The sequence below is a fragment of the Petaurus breviceps genome, unplaced genomic scaffold (assembly GCF_028583685.1).
Source record: "Petaurus breviceps papuanus isolate PSGF00001 unplaced genomic scaffold, PetGlider_PUasm1.0 558, whole genome shotgun sequence".
NCBI lineage: Eukaryota > Metazoa > Chordata > Mammalia > Diprotodontia > Petauridae > Petaurus > Petaurus breviceps.
In genome coordinates this window covers 1,506,089-1,518,490 of record NW_027186376.1, presented here as the reverse complement: position 1 = coordinate 1,518,490, position 12,402 = coordinate 1,506,089, and the positions used below count along the sequence as shown (strand labels likewise).

General features: G+C 42.7%; 2 protein-coding genes across 4 annotated transcripts in view; one reads left to right on the top strand and one right to left on the bottom strand.

Annotated features, from left to right (window-relative positions):
- RBX1 (ring-box 1) overlaps positions 1-12,402 on the bottom strand; it is a 434,671-nt gene that overhangs the window by 315,179 nt on the left and 107,090 nt on the right. The window lies entirely within an intron of this gene.
- Positions 1-12,402, top strand: part of MRTFA (myocardin related transcription factor A) — a 214,338-nt gene that overhangs the window by 129,659 nt on the left and 72,277 nt on the right. The window lies entirely within an intron of this gene.

Below are 12,402 nucleotides of genomic sequence, written 5' to 3'. Positions count from 1 at the left end.
CACACTAAGAATTAAATATGGATTGATCTATACATTTGAAGACATTTCTTAGAAATTTTTGAAAATTCTTGAGTACATATAATTGGCCATGAATGAATGTATTGAAATGTGATTAGATCTGGGAAAGGGAGTAGCTTTTTAAAAAATGATTTAATTAGTGGACATCATTTTTTCCCCATATACTTGTAGTATTATTATTCAGTGGATACAAAATAATTATTTGTGTTACTTCCTTGAAAATTGAGTATGTTTTGCTGTTTTCATGTTTATGAGGTTTGAATCTCTTAAGAGAAGCACGGAGATAATTCTTTTGAAGTTTTCTAGAATTTCATGTTGTATTCTGAAAGTTGAAAGAGAAATCTGATTTTTCCATCTCCTTTCACTTAAAGCCTAAGTATTTGTAACAAAATGGGGGGGGGGGAAGAAAACATACATTTTTGCTTCAGGTGGTGAAAGCAGAAGATACTTTAGGTTTACTCTCAATTCTTTTGTACAGAAGATAGGGAAGGGAATAACAAAGTTGTTTTTCCTTCAGGAAATCCCACTAGAGAGACCTACTTCTAATTAATTTTCATCTTCTTGTATGTAATTTTTGTTATTTTATTCCTATTTATTTTTCTTGCTGTCCTTAAAAAAATGAATAGTTAATGCTCAGTTTCTTGGGGCTAATTTCACCTGGAGAAAAGCAAGCCAAAGGTGACCTTTACTTTATTGTATTAGTTGACAGTTGGAAATAGCCAATGGAAGCATAAGGCACCCAAACTGTTGTCTTCTACATTTTACTTTAGACAATATTGGAGGGAGAAGAGTTTGAAAGTGCCAAAGATCACCTTGTTTGTATTTTTTACACAATCTCTTAAGGTGGCCATTAAGTTGGCAAGGATAAACAAAAACTATAAAACTCAGTACTTGGTTGTTTGGGGAAGATAGGTAAACTGAGATGGCCCTGAAGATGAATAGAAGTGGTCTATGATGAGTTATCATAATAGTAATACCCAGTTACCTCATCACTGAGAATATACTTGAAAACATTTCAAAGTATTTGAAAATCTGTATGCAGATGTTTATAGTAGTAGCATTTGTAATAGCAAAATAATGGAAACAGCCGAAGTATCTGTTAACTAACAAGAATGACTGAACCAGTGGTTGTATAGTATATGGTAGAATAGCACAATAGAATCATTATGACAAATGGGATTGTTTTTCCCAATGGAAGGATATAAGGATCAGAAGAACAGTGTCAGCATTGGCTTTGATTACATGGCTCCGTAGTCAGAGTCAAGATGAAAGGAAAAACTAGGCAATGATAATGCTAATTAACATAGGGCTTGCTATGCCCCAACCACTGTGCTAAGTGCTTTATGATTATTATCTCCTTTGCGCCTCTGAGGCAGATAATAAATTGATATAGCTGTTTATGTGTTAATTTTAATAACAGTAATAATTCACCCTTCAGAAGGGTCTTACAGTTTACAAATCACAATAGTCTTGTGAGATAGGTACTACAGATGTATTACAGAAGAGGAAACTGAGGCCCATAAACGTGTTTTAAATGAATATTTTTAACAGTCTTGATGTTGAAAGTTAAATTCCCATGGTTAATAGGTGATTTCTGCCTTTGATTGCATTCCAGAATGTACCTAAATTCTGAACCAAGCTTTTACCAATTCTTGTTGGCATTGGCCCTGGTAATTGTAGTCTTGCCTCCTGTCACTGGGGGGCAGAAGTGTGCACACAGGTAGTGTTTCTTCATTCAGAAGAGGACAGGGGCATGTATCCTCATACATCCTTCCACCACTTGGTGTTACTTAATGCTTGACCACTGTGCCCAACCACAGATCTTCAGCTGGAGGAGCCTTAAAGCCTAGCTTGAGCCTCTCGTTGAACCTCCTCTTCATTTTATGGTTGAGCAAATCAAGGTGCTCAGATCTTGCCCAAGATCAGAGAGGCAGCAAACGGCAGCCTTGGGGTCCCAGCTCAGGCCCTCAGACTCAGAATCCCTCATTGTTTCAGTGATATCACATTCCATATCTCTAACCAAGGGGAAATGTTTGCCTCCGAGAAAGTAACAGTAGCATTAAAGATGCTTTTTGCCTGAGAAAGACATCTTGACTTTTTAGAAGCGTTAAGATTTGACATCGCAAGAAATTGCATGTCATTTTACAGATAATAGTAGCTGGTATTTATACAGGGCTTCAGGGCTTGCTTTTTAAATATTATCTCCTTTGATCCTGACAACAACCCTGAGACATAGGGGTTGTAATTCTTAATTTACAGATGAGGAAACAAATTTAGGAAGGTAAAGGGATTTGCCCAGGCTGTCCCCTTCCTCCTTTCTTTTACTCCCTTCCACATCCTCAGGCCCTCCTGTGCCTCCTCCTCACCCCTGGGAACCTGGGCCCTGCCCCAGGCCTGCCCGTCCACCTCCCCTCCTCCCAGGTACCCCGGGGATACTTTCTACCTACATCCTGGTTTGCTTAGTGTCTCCACTTTAGAATATGCACTTCTTGAGTGCAGGAACCTCTTCTTTTGGCGTTTTTATCCCTGCTGTTTAGCACAGTGACTGACATATAAAGCATGCAAGAAATGATTGTTCACTGACTAAAGTTATATGGATAGTAAAAAATAAGCGAGCTAAAATTTGAGCTTGCATCCCCTTACTCCAAATTCAGTGTTTTCTCTACTATGCCATGACTGCATAACCATTCTAAATGTGGGTTCACGGTGGACTGCTGGGCCCAGGAAAACTGGTTGTGTTGTTTTTCTAGGCTTCTGCCTGGAAATGTGGTAAACCTATTTAAAAAAAAAACAGGCTAGAGTGTCAGGAACCAGAACTGAACTCCTTGAGGGTTATATCCTTGTCTTTAAAAGCACCCTGATGTAATGAAAAGTATACTGAGCGAGGGACCCTTCTGACTCTAGTCTAATGCTTTTCATTTCAACAAACCTCATCAAGTACCACTATTTCCCCTCTCCTTCCTTCCTTCCTTCCTTCCTTCCTTCCTTCCTTCCTTCCTTCCTTCCTTCCTTCCCTCCTCCTCCCTCCCTCCCTCCCTCTCTCCCTTCCTTCCTTCCTTCCTTCCTTCCTTCCTTCCTTCCTTCCTTCCCTCCCTCCTCCCTCCCTCCCTCCCTCCCTCTCTCCCTTCCTTTTTTTCTTCCTTTCTTTCCATTCCTTCCTTCCCCCTTTTTTTCCTCCCTCATACACCAGCCTGGAAGCCACTCATGGGTCTGTTCCCAATGCTGATTACATGGAAGCTTTAACATGTTGTTTTTCCAACCTGGCCTGGTTCTTCCCTCCTTAAATAACCTGATGTCCCTCTGGACACCTCAGCATTAGCCCTACTGTAGTTCAGAACCCACTTCAGCTATCTCTCAGTCTCAGCCTTCCTGGCAGGGCTGCACCCCCATGCCTAGCATGTCCCACTATTAGATTCCAAGGGATATATAAATATAAATAAGATTCTTTAAACTTACAATTGAATAGGGGAGTTAAAAACATTTACAAAATTAATAATAATATGAAACAGCATGGGCATGAAAGAAATTAGGAACCAAAGGGGATCAAGAACATCTGTAAGCCATGCCAAGTACCAGATGTTGAGGGGAAAGAAAGGATGGGTGCTGGGAGGAAGAAACCAATGCTGTCATGGCTAGAAAAAAACCTCTGGGCTCCCCACCCCCCACTTGGACTCAGTTGTTGGATGTATGTAATCCCTTGATATGGTCTCTGCCATCTTCTCCAGCATGTTGATTCCCAGTCATCCCCACCTACAGTTTTAACCTCTCCATACTTGCTGATTCCTTCCTTACTGCTTTTAATAGGGCCCAGGCTTCTTCTCCTGAAAATAAACTCCACAAAATTTTACCCATCCCCTCCTTCTGCCTTTCTCAGCCCTGCTCCATGGAAAATCTGCCTACACTTGCTGCCCCTGGTTCCTCTGTTCTCATTCAGTCCTCAGTCCTTCTGACTTCACCTGATCTCTCCAGAATTACCATTGATCTCTTAATCGTCATGTCTGATGATATTTTCTCAGCTGTCCATTGGCCTGTAGGCTGCATTTTATGCTGCTGATCACCCTCTCTTAGATGCTTCCCTTTCTGTGGGTTTCCATGGCATGACTCTGCCCTACCCATCACATTACTCTTTAGCCTCCTTTTCTGGCCTATCTCATCCTATGACTGGCTATGCCCCAAGCTGCTCTTCTGCTCCCTCTTCTCAGTCCATCATCTAGCATTTATGAAGTGCTTTTTTTTGTGCCAGACACCATGCTAAGCCCTGCTAGGCTCCCTGAGCTGCCACATGGACTGCAGCTTGCAGAGCACACTGCACATATGCCCAGGCTCGAGCCCTCATTGGCCAGGGCCCCTGTCACACTCTCCCTCTGGGCTCCTTCTGAAACCCTGTTCTCACTGGCAGCTTGGATGCCCAGAGAAAGGCTGGATGGACTTCTCAGAGCTCTGGGAGTAACCCTGAGGGCTTGGGGGGGGGGTGTTTGGCACCATTGCTTATGAGCCTCCATCCAGCCATTCTCCCCAATGCCTAATATCAGCTGCTGATGACTGCATCAGTGTAATTTCACCACCAAAAATCAGTTCGTTTTCACAAAGGGATAATTGCTAAGAAGACATATCAAGACCCAACCTACAAACAATGCCCCCAGCCCTGTACCAAACCAGGACATACTTTTTCTGCTGCATACTTGCTTGGTTACTGAGCTCCACCTTAAAATGCTTACTTCTTCAAGTTTTCTGGTTGTGGCCTGGTAGTTCTCTGGTTTTCAGGACATGGTGCCTAGGCTGCTTGCTGCATCAAGTCATGGAGTGGGTTAAACAGATTGATCCTTAGGGCTAATTACCACCAGGCTTCAGTTGTACCAGCTACAGGCATACTCTGCTCTGGCCCCCACTTGCTGATTGATGGCCCTTACAGCCTTTCAAAGCTGACATGGTTATACGTCCATGCCATCTCTGATTCTTATTCATTCAAGATAAGGAAAAACTAAATAAAACCAATCAAGACCCCTGCAGGGTTATTTGTCCATGGTTATGTGGCACCTGAATAAGGAAATAAGGTATTTGCAGGAGGCCCTGCCACTTTTGCTGGCAGATGCCACCAGCTCTTGCCTTGCTCACCACCAGGAAAGAGATTTCAAGCTTTTTGTCTGCATACTCAGCCATCAGTGAAAAGGTCTTTCTGTCACTGTGCAGTAAGCTCCCAGGAAAGTCAAGGTAACTGTGCATGTTCCAAAAAGGGAAAAAGGAACCTTCCAGCATGCATCACTGTGTCTTCATGTGGATTGTAACAGGTGGGACCTAATGTAGATGTTTGAAGGACTTAGAACCTGCATCAGCCTCCTGTCCCCCACGTGCACACACACATGCACACACATACACACATGCACATGCACGCATGCATACACATGCAGTGTACATATCTCCAGCCCTAATCTCCTCCCTGAGCTTTATTTCTGTATCACCAATTGCCTTTTGGATGTTTCATACCAGATTTCCAGGAAACATCTCCACTCATCATCTTTACTGACCCCTCTGTTCTTCCAGATGGTCCATTTCTGTCAGAAGTGCTGCTGTGCTTCTAGTCCCCCGGGTTTGTCACCTTAGCATCATCTTTGAATCTTCCAGACTTCATGGTCCCTCTCTCTTTATGTTAAATTAGTCACCATGTTGCTGTTTTTACCCCCACAGTATCTTTTTTTCCTTTTTAAAAAATTAATTAATTTATTTTTAGTTTTCAGTATTCATTTCCACAAGATTGAGTTCCAAATTTTCTCCCCTCCCGCACCCCAAGACAGCATGTATTCTGATTAGCCCTTCCTCCAATTTGCCCTCCCTTCTGTTATTCCCCCTGCCCCCATCTCCTCCTCCCTTACTGTCTTTTGGGTAAGATAAATCAATTGAGTGTGTTTGTTATTCCCTCCTGAACCCAAATACAATGAGAGTAAGGTTCACTCATGCTCTCTCACCTCCCCCTTTTCCACTCCATTGTGAAACCTTTTTCTTGCCCTTTTCTGTGAGATAATTTACCCCCATTCTATCTCTTCCTTTTTCCTTCTCCCAATATATTCCTCTTACCCCTTAATTTTATTTTTTAGATATCATCCCTTCATATTCAACTCACCCTGTGCCACTTACTCTCTCTCTCTCTCTCTCTCTCTCTCTCTCTCTCTCTGTCTCTCTCTCTCTCTCTCTCATGAGTTACAAATGTCATCTTTCCATGTAGGAATGTAAATTCTTCTGTTTCAAAGGCAGATTTTCTGTTCAGCTCTAGTCCTTTCGTCAGGAATGCTTGAGAGTCCTCTATTCCACTGAATGCCCATATTTTCCCCTGGAACATGATACTCAGTTTAGCTGCGGAGGTGATTCTTGGTTTTAATCCCAGCTCCTTTGACCTCTGGAATATCATATTCCAAGCCCTCTGATCCCTTAATGTAGAAGCTTCTAGGTCTTGTGTTATCCTGATTGTATTTCCACAAACTCAAATTTTTTCTTTCTGACTGCTTGCAATATTTTCTCCTTGACTTGTGAACTCTGGAATTTGACTACAGTATTATTCTGTAGTCTGATTTTATTTTTGATGCTGTTTACTCATCTTCTCAGACAAATACTTGACTTTCTAACTCCCTGTCAAGGCAGGACTCTGCTTCCAATGGGGGTGGGGGTGGATTACTATCCCAGGCTTCAGAGGTTTTGTATTAGTCACTGGATCCCCCACTGTCTGTGGGCCCAGAGCTCTGGAAGCAGCCGCTGTTGCCACCCCAGGGCTGGGGCCAGCTTACACACTCCTCTTTCATCCAGGTCGCACAGAGTTTCCCCACTGACCTTTCACACTGTTCTCAGCTTCTGTGGATTGAGAAGTCTGGAAATCACCAGCGAGTGAGTCCCCTTGAGGCCTGCCCTGGCCCTGTCTGCACCCTGCGCAGCCCATGCTGGACTGTGCTCTGCTGCCAGCTGTGTGCCATAGACCCTTCCTCTCAACCTTCCAGGCTCTCTTGGACTGGAAATATGTTTCACTCTGTCATTTTGTGAGTTCTGTAGCTTTAGAATTTCTTTAGAGACAATTTTTATAGGTATTTGGAGGGTTTCATGGGGGAGCTCAAGCAAGTCCCAGCTTTTATTCTGCCATCTTGGCTCCACCCTTTCCACAGTGTGTCTTGCATCCATTCCCTTTTCTCCATTTACATAGCTGCCACATGAGTTCAGGTCCTTATCACCTTTTGCTTAGATTATTGCAGCAGCCACCTAATCGGTTTCTCTGCCTCAAATCTTTCCCTACTGCAGTCCATCCTACACACTGTTTGCTGCCAAAGTAATTTTCCTTAAGTGCAAATCTCACCATGTGATTGCTGTATTCCACCCCAGAGACTTTCTATTGCCTTTGGGATCAAATATCAACTCCTTTGTTTAGCTTTAAAAGCCTTATGCAACCTGGTCCCAATCTGGTTTTCCAGCCTTGTTGGATATTACTCCCCTTCTGCAATCTGTCCATCCATCCAAACTGGCCTTCTTTGTGATCCTCACACACATTGCATTTCCTGTCTCCGTGCCTGGAATGCACCTACTTCTTACATTTGTCTCAGTTTACCGCCCCCCCCCCCCCCCGCCCAAGGTTCACTTCAAGCACCATTGACCTGAAGCCTTTCTCATCCCCCAAGTACTAATGACCTCCCTCCCAAACTACCTTAATTAATACAAGGATACAAATTTAATCCATGGTGTTATGGGGTTTTTTTCACTTGATGGGATAAGACCTAAGATATCTTATACAAAGAAAAAAAAAACCAACAGAACAGATAAGAGTCAGTGGGAGAGAAGAATAGCATGGTGAATGAAGAAGATGTAATAATAGAAAATCCAGGAATCAGATGTGGGAGACATGGTGGAGAACATTGGGAGAATAGCAACAGAGAAAGAAACAGACACAATGATACGATAAACCTCCTGGACAAAAACTCTCTGTCTGTCTGGCAAGAAAGAAGGAGGAGGAGGAGGGTCTTAATATGACGAGGATAGGAGACTTTAATTATCCTGATCAAATGCTGGCATGCTCTCTTTATGGAGAGCAGAGCAAGTAATGCTTCTGAAATTGTCTTTGTAATAATTTTACCTTCCCCCAAATGGAAGAACTAGAAAGGGAAATTCTGTCCTGGACCTGATTCTCACCGAGGAGGAACTGACTGGGTGAGACCCATGAGAGAACTGGCCAGTCCATCTGAGCCTTTTTCATAGGCAAGGAGAAGAAAGTTGGGCCTCATCTGACATGCCCTCTATGTTTTTGGAGCACAGATTTCAAAAGATTCAGGGAAAGGCAAAGAACATCCTACGGCCTAAAATTCCAAGGAAAGTTAATCTAGGAGGAAAGAATGAAATTCTTAAGACACACAGAAGAGGAGTGATAGGGAAATGCATCGGAAATTCACCAGTCAGATTCAGCATCAAAACAGCATCTGCAGAAGGCAGAGGAAAGACCAGGGAACACAAAAAACAGCAGAGTATGGCATAGCCCTTTCAAGCAAGAAAAGCATGTTTGTTTGTTTTAATTTCTCTCTGTGCTCTGCTTCTGCTTCTCCCAACTTCTTTCTCCAGCGGCCTGGAAGATCATGTGACTGTTATGACCCCCTCCTGTGACTGGTCAGTTCTTCCCAGGACCTCCATTTTAAGAACAGTATCCAAGCTGGCCGGGTTCAGTCTTTCATTCCTCTTTGAATGACACTTTTGATTGCCTAGACTAAGTTCTCCGACATGCTTCTCCCAGTTCCTCTTTACTTCCCACCTTTATAGCTTCCTTTTATGTGCTGTCTTCCTCAGTTAGAATGTAAACTTTTGGAGGGCAAGAACTGTCTTTCTTTTTGCTTGTATTTTAGTGATCATTTTTTGACACCTCACACCTATCAGGTTGGCTAAACAGAAAAGGGAAATGAGTGTTGGAGAAGATGGAGGAAAATTGAGACAATATTGCACCGTTGGTGGAGTTGTGAACTGGTCCAACCATTCTGGCAATTTGGACCTATGCCCAAAGGACTATAAAACTGTGCATATCCTTTGATGCAGCAATACCACTACTAGGTCTGTATCCTAAAGAAATCATAAAAAAAGGAAAAGGATCACTGTGTACAAAAATGTTTATAGCAGCTCTTTTTGTAGTGGCAAAGAATTGGAAATTGAAGGGATGCCCATCATTTAGGGAATGACTGAACAAGTTGTGGTATATGAATGTAATGGAATATACTATGTGCTATAAGAAATGATGACTAGGATGCTCTCAGAAAAAACTGGGAGGGCTTATATATGACCTGACACAAAGTGAAATGAGTAGAAGCAGAAGAACATTGTATACGGTGACCAACTCTGAACGACTTAATTATTCTGATCAATACAGTGATCCAGCACAGTTCCAAAGGACTCAGGGTGAAGAATGTTCTCCACCTCCAGAGTAAGAACTCTGGAGTCCGAATGCACATCAAGGCATACCATTTTCATTTTGTTTTTTATACTTTTTTTTCATGCTCCTTGTTTCACAAACAGACTAATATAGAAATATGTTGTACATGATTACATGTATATATGAAACCTGTATCAAATTACTTACTGTCTTAGGGACGAAGAAGGGAGACAGATTTGGAACTCAAAATCTTATAAAAAATGATTGTGAAAAATTGTTTTACATGTAATTGGAAAAAGAAAATACCATTAAAAATAAATATTTGTTGACTGACCAGTGTTGAAGTGCATTCTTTGTGCCAGACACTTATTAGTCAGTGGGGTACAAGTACAAAAAATGAAACAATTCCTTTTCACAAGAAGTGGAGGTCTAATGGAGAAGACAAGTATATAGTATGTTTGTAGCCTCAATGTAAAGTGAATAAGTACAGATACACACAAAGCACTTAATTACAGGTAGGTCAGGTAGTTCAATTGCAGTAGTTTGGAGGGTGAAATTATTATAAAGGCAATTTCAGAAGCATTGCCTACGCTGCTGTGCATGGAGAGAGCATGCTAGCAGTCTCCTGTCACTGTCATAGAAACTGCTCACCTCGATAGGACTTTTGTCCAGTGACCTCAGTATACTTTGATGATACTGTTGTGTCTGTTTCCTTGTTTCTCTTCTCCCAGATGTTCACCATGTTTCCCACATCTGATGCCTAGATTTGCTGCTATTATATCTTCTTCATTCACAGTGCTACTACACGCAATGATAGATGTGAGGTGGGACCTCAGAATTGTTTTGATTTGCATTTAATAGTGATTGGAGCATTTTTTCATATGACTATACATAGCTTTGATTTCTTTGTCTGAAACTGCCTGTTCATATCCTTTAACTTTTATCAGTTGGGGAATAACTTGTATTTTTATAAATTGGACTTAGTTCTTTATACATTTGAGAAAGGAGGCCTTTATCAGAGATGCTTGTTGCAAAAGTTTACCCCCAGTTTTCTGCTTTCCTTATAATTTTGATTGCATTGTTTTGTTTGTGCAAAAACTTTTAAATTTTATATTATCAAAATGAACTGTTTTACATTTTGTTAAGTTCTCTTTCTTTCTGGCCATAAATTTTCCCCTTATCCATAGATCTGACAGATAGACTATTTCATGTTCTCCAGATTTTCTTATTGGAGCCTGTCATTCTTATATTTTAAGCTAGCACAGGCACAGGGCAGGAAAGGCCAGACGTCTGTCTGAGAGATGCTGAAGCGCTGACTGCAGCTGGAGCATAAAGGGCATGGAAAGAAGCAGGGTACGAGATCGGACTGGCAAAGTTCAATGGTGTGTAACGACCAAGGGTCTTGCAACCCTAGGAAGCAAGTGGTGGATTCTGCCTGAGAAAGGCAAAATAAACAGTCGTGTAAGGCCTGGTTTGGAGAGGCCAGGGAGCACCAGTGGGAAAGTACTTCTTGTCCAGGTAGGCGTAGCCTGCAGTGGGAGCCTGTGGGGGTAGGGAGAAGAGGACAGATGGGGGAGATGTTGAGAAGATGATTGGCTGGACACAGGAGCTTCAAAAGGAGGGATGCACAAAGGTCAAGCAAGGTGGCCAGCATGCGCTCTCTGCTTAGGTGCAATGCAAGAGGTGGCCGTCTGTGCTAGTATTCTTCCCTATTCCAGGAAAGGCTTGTTCCCGCCCTTGGGAGGGCATTTTAGACGCCATCTCTCCCAGGAAGCTTTCCTGATACTCCCCATCCCCAGTGTTTGTATCTCTTGGACTTCACAATAGCATCTCATTTGTAACTCTGACACATGAATACCATTTTACCTCATCCTTGGGTTTCTCTCAAGTGCTCCTGCTGCACAGTGAGCTCCATGAAAGCTTATTTAAAGTGTCTTATTTAAACTTTGTAAATTATCCTAGCATGGTGCTTTTTATACAGCAAGGGCTTAATGAGTATTTGTTGAGCTTGTTGTTGACCCATAGGAGTTACAAAATATACTTGCCAAAGAGGGTTGCAAGCATAGGCTCTGCAATTGGATCATTTCCTGATGGGGAACAGTGTGTAGGGGGCCTCACCTCAAGCTGCCTTCCTGACAAGTTAATTGTAATATAAGATATGTATGTAGACATGAGTTGTCTACTTATATGCAGGTGATGGTGCCCTCATCTTGGTGACACTGAATGTAGGATAGCTTGGTTTTTACTCATCCTGCTGGTGAGGATGGGTAAGAGGATTGCATTGGTTATTAAGGATATCAGGAAAGGAAAGAACTGAACTCAGACCGTGTGCACGCTGTTAAACAATCCAAGTGACCAATACAATGGTGCATTGACCCCCCTCATCCTCACCTTCATAGATCAGCCAGATTACAGGTCAGTCTTTGGGGCATAAATGTATCTGGTTAAGAAAAACCTGTTCTTGGGGCAGCTAGGTGGCACAGTGAATAAAGCACTGCCTGGACTCAGGAGGACCTGAGTTCAAATCCAGCATCAGACACTTAACACTTACTAGCTGTGTGACTTAGGCAAATCCCTTAAACCCCAATTGCCCTGCCCTCCCCCCTACAAAAAGCAAAAAAATAAAATAATAATCTGTTTTGGGGATTTGGGTCAACCTGAAGTAATTGTCTCCTCCAGAGGAGACTTTCAGCTCCTGAGACTGCACCAGCCTCCACTTGAATGCTCAGGCAACCTTCCATATGAGTTGAGAGCTAGGGCACCCAACCCCTTGTCTTCCTCCCTTGCCCACTTCCCTGAGCCTGGGCCATCTCAGAACCAATTGGGAGGATGTGGTGGTGGCAGGAATTGGCTCTATGGGATAAGCCCTACACACCTTGCCTCCTCCCGAGCTACTTGACTGTCTGCAGGACTCAAATGAGACAAGAACCAACAGTTCCATTCCTTCTAAAAGAGGGAGGACCACCAGATTTATTACCGTCTGTTCTGCCTCTTTGCCCTGTCAC